This window comes from Culex quinquefasciatus, chromosome 3, assembly GCF_015732765.1.
Source record: "Culex quinquefasciatus strain JHB chromosome 3, VPISU_Cqui_1.0_pri_paternal, whole genome shotgun sequence".
Lineage (NCBI taxonomy): Eukaryota > Metazoa > Arthropoda > Insecta > Diptera > Culicidae > Culex > Culex quinquefasciatus.
Window position 1 is genome coordinate 103,929,669 of NC_051863.1, and position 6,513 is coordinate 103,936,181.

At 22.1% G+C, this 6,513-nt stretch overlaps 1 pseudogene; it reads left to right on the forward strand.

Moving 5' to 3' along the window:
• The first annotated feature begins 4,801 nt into the window (after positions 1 to 4,801).
• On the forward strand, positions 4,802 to 6,302 carry LOC119769178 (annotated as a pseudogene).
• Positions 6,303 to 6,513: the final 211 nt, after the last annotated feature.

Genomic DNA, 6,513 nt, shown 5'->3' on the forward strand with positions numbered 1-6,513 from the left:
GAACATAGGAACTTAGGAACTTAGGAATTTAGGAATTTAGGAATTAAGAAATTTAGGAATTTAGGAATTTAGGAATTTAGAAATTAAGGAATTAAGGAATTAAGGAATTTAGGAATTTAGGAATTTAGGAATTAAGGAATTTAGGAATTAAGGAATTTAGGAATTTAGGAATTTAGGAATTTAGGAATTTAGGAATTTAGGAATTTAGGAATTTAGGAATTAAGGAATTTAGGAATTTAGGATTATAGGAATTGAGAAATAAAGGAATTTTGAATTTTTTGAATAATTGAAGTTTTGAATTGTTAAATTATTGAATTTCTAAATTTTGAATTTTGAATTTTGAAATTTTGAATTTTGAATTTTAGATTTTTGATTTTATTTTTAAGGAATATAGAGATTTGAGAATTCAGGAATTTGGGAATTTGGGAATTTAAATTTGAGAATTTGGGAAATTAAGAATTTGAGAATTTAGGAATTTGTGAATTTGGGAATTTAGGAATTTGATAATATAGGAATTTAGAATTTGAGAATTTGAGAGTTTGGCAATTTGGGAATTTAAGAATTTGAAAATTTGGGAATTTGGGATTTTGGGAACTTAAGAATTTAGGAATTTGGGAATTAAAGAATTAGGGAATTTGAGATTTTGGGAATTTGAGAATAACGGACTTTGGGAATTTTGGAATTTCAGAATTTTAGAATTTTAGAATTTTAGAATTTTAGAATTTTATTATTTTATAATTTTAGGATTTTTGAATTTTTGAATTTTAGAATTTTAGAATTTTAGAATTTTAGAATTTTAAAATTTTAGAATTTTAGAATTTTAGAATTTTAGAATTTTAGAATTTTAGAATTTTAGAATTTTAGAATTTTAGAATTTAGAATTTTAGAATTTTAGAATTTTAGAATTTTAGAATTTTAGAATTTTAAATTTTAGAATTTTAAATTTTAGAATTTTAAATTTTAAATTTTAGAATTTTAAATTTTAAATTTTAGAATTTTAAATTTTAGAATTTTAAATTTTAGAATTTTAAATTTTAGAATTTTAGAATTTTAGAATTTTAGAATTTTAGAATTTTAAATTTTAGAATTTTAGAATTTTAGAATTTTAAATTTTAGAATTTTAAATTTTAGAATTTTAAATTTTAGAATTTTAAATTTTAGAATTTTAGAATTTTAGAATTTTAAATTTTAGATTTTAAATTTTAAATTTTAAATTTTAAATTTTAGAATTTTAAATTTTAAATTTTAAATTTTAAATTTTAGAATTTTAAATTTTAGAATTTTAAATTTTAAATTTTAAATTTTAGAATTTTAGAATTTTAAATTTTAAATTTTAAATTTTAGAATTTTAAATTTTAAATTTTAGAATTTTAAATTTTAAATTTTAAATTTTAGAATTTTAAATTTTAGAATTTTAGAATTTTAAATTTTAAATTTTAGAATTTTAAATTTTAGAATTTTAAATTTTAAATTTTAGAATTTTAGAATTTTAGAATTTTAAATTTTAGAATTTTAGAATTTTAGAATTTTAAATTTTAGAATTTTAAATTTTAGAATTTTAAATTTTAGAATTTTAGAATTTTAAATTTTAAATTTTAAATTTTAGAATTTTAGAATTTTAAATTTTAGAATTTTAGAATTTTAGAATTTTAAATTTTAAATTTTAAATTTTAGAATTTTAAATTTTAGAATTTTAGAATTTTAGAATTTTAAATTTTAAATTTTAGAATTTTAGAATTTTAGAATTTTAGAATTTTAGAATTTTAGAATTTTAGAATTTTAGAATTTTAGAATTTTAGAATTTTCAGATTTTAAATTTTAGAATTTTAAATTTTAGAATTTTAGAATTTTAGAATTTTAGAATTTTAGAATTTTAAATTTTAAATTTTAAATTTTAAATTTTAGAATTTTAAATTTTAGAATTTTAAATTTTAGAATTTTAAATTTTAGAATTTTAGAATTTTAAATTTTAAATTTTAAATTTTAGAATTTTAGAATTTTAGAATTTTAAATTTTAAATTTTAAATTTTAAATTTTAGAATTTTAGAATTTTAGAATTTTAGAATTTTAGAATTTTAGAATTTTAGAATTTTAGAATTTTAAATTTTAAATTTTAGAATTTTAAATTTTAGAATTTTAGAATTTTAGAATTTTAGAATTTTAGAATTTTAGAATTTTAAATTTTAGAATTTTAGAATTTTAGAATTTTAGAATTTTAAATTTTAAATTTTAAATTTTAGAATTTTAAATTTTAAATTTTAGAATTTTAAATTTTAAATTTTAAATTTTAAATTTTAAATTTTAAATTTTAGAATTTTAAATTTTAAATTTTAGAATTTTAGAATTTTAAATTTTAAATTTTAAATTTTAAATTTTAAATTTTAAATTTTAAATTTTAAATTTTAGAATTTTAGAATTTTAAATTTTAGAATTTTAGAATTTTAGAATTTTAGATTTTAAATTTTAGAATTTTAAAATTTTAAATTTTAAATTTTAGAATTTTAGAATTTTAGAATTTTAGAATTTTAAATTTTAAATTTTAGAATTTTAAATTTTAGAATTTTAGAATTTTAGAATTTTAAATTTTAAATTTTAGAATTTTAGAATTTTAAATTTTAGAATTTTAAATTTTAAATTTTAAATTTTAAATTTTAAATTTTAAATTTTAGAATTTTAAATTTTAGAATTTTAGAATTTTAGAATTTTAAATTTTAAATTTTAAATTTTAAATTTTAAATTTTAGAATTTTAGAATTTTAAATTTTAGAATTTTAGAATTTTAGAATTTTAGAATTTTAAATTTTAAATTTTAGAATTTAAATTTTAGAATTTTAGAATTTTAAATTTTAAATTTTAGAATTTTAAATTTTAGAATTTTAGAATTTTAGAATTTTAGAATTTTAAATTTTAAATTTTAAATTTTAAATTTTAGAATTTTAAATTTTAAATTTTAGAATTTTAAATTTTAAATTTTAGAATTTTAAATTTTAAATTTTAAATTTTAAATTTTAAATTTTAGAATTTTAGAATTTTAGAATTTTAGAATTTTAAATTTTAGAATTTTAAATTTTAAATTTTAGAATTTTAGAATTTTAGAATTTTAGAATTTTAGAATTTTAGAATTTTAGAATTTTAGAATTTTAGAATTTTAAATTTTAAATTTTAAATTTTAGAATTTTAGAATTTTAGAATTTTAAATTTTAAATTTTAAATTTTAAATTTTAGAATTTTAGAATTTTAGAATTTTAAATTTTAGAATTTTAGAATTTTAGAATTTTAGAATTTTAGAATTTTAAATTTTAAATTTTAGAATTTTAAATTTTAAATTTTAAATTTTAGAATTTTAAATTTTAAATTTTAGAATTTTAAATTTTAGAATTTTAGAATTTTAGAATTTTAGAATTTTAAATTTTAAATTTTAGAATTTTAGAATTTTAGAATTTTAAATTTTAGAATTTTAAATTTTAGAATTTAGAATTTTAAATTTTAAATTTTAGAATTTTAGATTTTAGATTTTTAGAATTTTAAATTTTAGAATTTTAGAATTTTAAATTTTAGAATTTTAGAATTTTAAATTTTAGAATTTTAGAATTTTAGAATTTTAGAATTTTAAATTTTAAATTTTAAATTTTAAAATTTTAAATTTTAAATTTTAAATTTTAAATTTTAGAATTTTAGAATTTTAGATTTTAGAATTTAGAATTTTAGAATTTTAAATTTTAAATTAGAATTTTAGAATTTTAAATTTTAAATTTTAAATTTTAAATTTTAAATTTTAAATTTTAAATTTTAGAATTTTAAATTTTAAATTTTAAATTTTAGAATTTTAAATTTTAGAATTTTAGAATTTTAGAATTTTAAATTTTAAATTTTAAATTTTAGAATTTTAGAATTTTAAATTTTAGAATTTTAGAATTTTAAATTTTAAATTTTAGAATTTTAGAATTTTAGAATTTTAGAATTTTAAATTTTAAATTTTAAATTTTAAATTTTAAATTTTAGAATTTTAAATTTTAAATTTTAGAATTTTAGAATTTTAGAATTTTAAATTTTAAATTTTAGAATTTTAGAATTTTAAATTTTAAATTTTAAATTTTAAATTTTAGAATTTTAGAATTTTAGAATTTTAGAATTTTAAATTTTAGAATTTTAAATTTTAGAATTTTAAATTTTAAATTTTAGAATTTTAAATTTTAAATTTTAAATTTTAGAATTTTAGAATTTTAGAATTTTAGAATTTTAGAATTTTAAATTTTAAATTTTCAATTTTAGAATTTTAAATTTTAAATTTTAGAATTTTAAATTTTAGAATTTTAAATTTTAAATTTTAAATTTTAGGATTTTAGAATTTTAGAATTTTAAATTTTAAATTTTAAATTTTAAATTTTAGAATTTTAAATTTTAGAATTTTAGAATTTTAGAATTTTAGAATTTTAGAATTTTAGAATTTTAGAATTTTGGAATTTAGAATTTTAGAATTTTAGAATTTTAGAATTTTAGATTTTTACGAGGGGTGCGTCACTTCCGCGCTAGCCGAGCGATAAAGCTTCCTTTTCAAACCTTTGCAGCGTTCATTTTCACCTTTCCGCTTTAACTTGCTTTAACGCGCGTTAACCGCGATAACTTGCTTTTTGGCTTACCTTTTTATGCGTTCACACATCAGACTGCTCGAATTTATTGACAGCGAGAACTGTCACGAGCGAATGACAGTTCTCGTTGTCAAATCATTCGAGCAGTTTGTTTTGATAGTCGAATAAAGCTTGACCGGTTGAAGAATTCCGACTGGCTGCTGTAATCGTTGATGGACCATATTTGAGCCCAGAAATGGAACCGGTTTCACCGTTCCGTACTATCCACCTGCATTGGCACCACCGGTCCAGAATCGTCTTGATCCGGACAGCATGCCCTATTCGATTCAGGAAATAAGCAAGAATCAGCGGTCGTACGGTGGAGGGTCTGCGAGGAACGCGGCCGGACTAGTGCGCCTTTGGTCACCACCAAGTTTATCACTCAGGACCAGAACCAGGGATCCTCTGGACAGTGTTTCATGCGTTCGTCGATGTCCCACTTCCCGGTCAACACGGACATGATAAAGCAGAGTACCGTTCTGTTCGAGTTGATCGTTTCACCGTTTGTCCGTGCCGGCGAGAAGGAACTGGTCCATCCGATCGTCCAATTGGCGAGTTGGGACCGATTCGATGCACGGCCTATATGTCCGTGAATCCAGTTCATCGACGGCGGACGTTGTTCCAGTGCCCGGAACGTACGACTTTGTGATCACCAAGGACTACTGCCGGAATAACACCCCGCCGAAGGTACTGGCGATGGTGTTCGTGATTGACGTGTCGTACAATAAGGTCAAGTCCGGGCTGGTTCATTTGCTGTGCGCGGAGTTCAAGAACAACATTCGTCACTTGCCCGTGGATGAGGGACAGGAGCGTGCCTCGATTAAGGTCCATGAAGCTTCATCACTTACAGCCCCAGATGGTGGTCGTCGGAGATGTCCAGGTAAAGGTTAATTTCTAAAAGCTTACACAGAACCTAACCTTCTCCTCCGATAGGAAATGTTCATGCCCTGCTGTTCACATCCTGCTCGGGCCAGTGCGTGCTTAATCTGAGCCTGAAGACATGCAACCAGTTGGCGGATCTTTTCGCAGTTGGGACCTGGATACGACCAATCAGTTCTTCACCAAGCAGGGCCTGTTCAAGCTGCAGGATAACAAGCCGTAGGCAATCAAGGACAGCCTGATCATGAAGGCGGCCCAGATTCTGGCCTGCTACCGGAAGAACTGGGCATCGTCTACGTCAGCCGGCCAGCTCGTCTTGCCGAATTGCATGTAATTGCTACCGCTGTACATTTAATGTCTGCTAAGAACGACGTCTTTTCGAGGGGAATAAGGTCCCCACTCTGCACGACCGATCTTACGTGATCTACTTTGTGCAGCGCAGGTGCTGACATTGGTTCCGGACTTTACCCGTGGTTGACGCCGGTGCACGACGTCAACGTTGACGTCTCAAATGTACCCGCGGCCATCCGGTGCACGGCAGATAAGATGATGGAGTTGGTACTTACATTTTGGGTAAAAATTGAGCTCTGAGTTGTACAACAGAGTTTCACGCAACTAATCACCATCAACTTCTAGCAGAAAACGGTATTCACATGTTTATGTGGCTCGTCATGGGCCTGTGGAGGAAGCGTCTGTATCGAGCTGCCCGACGTAATGGCTGCTTACGGAGTATACGGAAGCTGCGGTTCGATTTTTGTTTTCAAAATTATATTTTATTTATTTTAAAGCGGCTTTACATTTTATGTCAATAAAGTATCTAAAACTCGTCCAGTAGTCGTCCCTTTTCCCTCTCCTTCTGTCACAGGATCATCTCGATTCAAGTCGGATACAATCCGCGCTTTTAGCCGACTTTCAACTTCACCGCCAATTCGACGGTCCGGATGTTCTGTTTAATTGTAATAAAAACACTAATTGAATATTGTTTTATACAACTCGACTAGCAACTC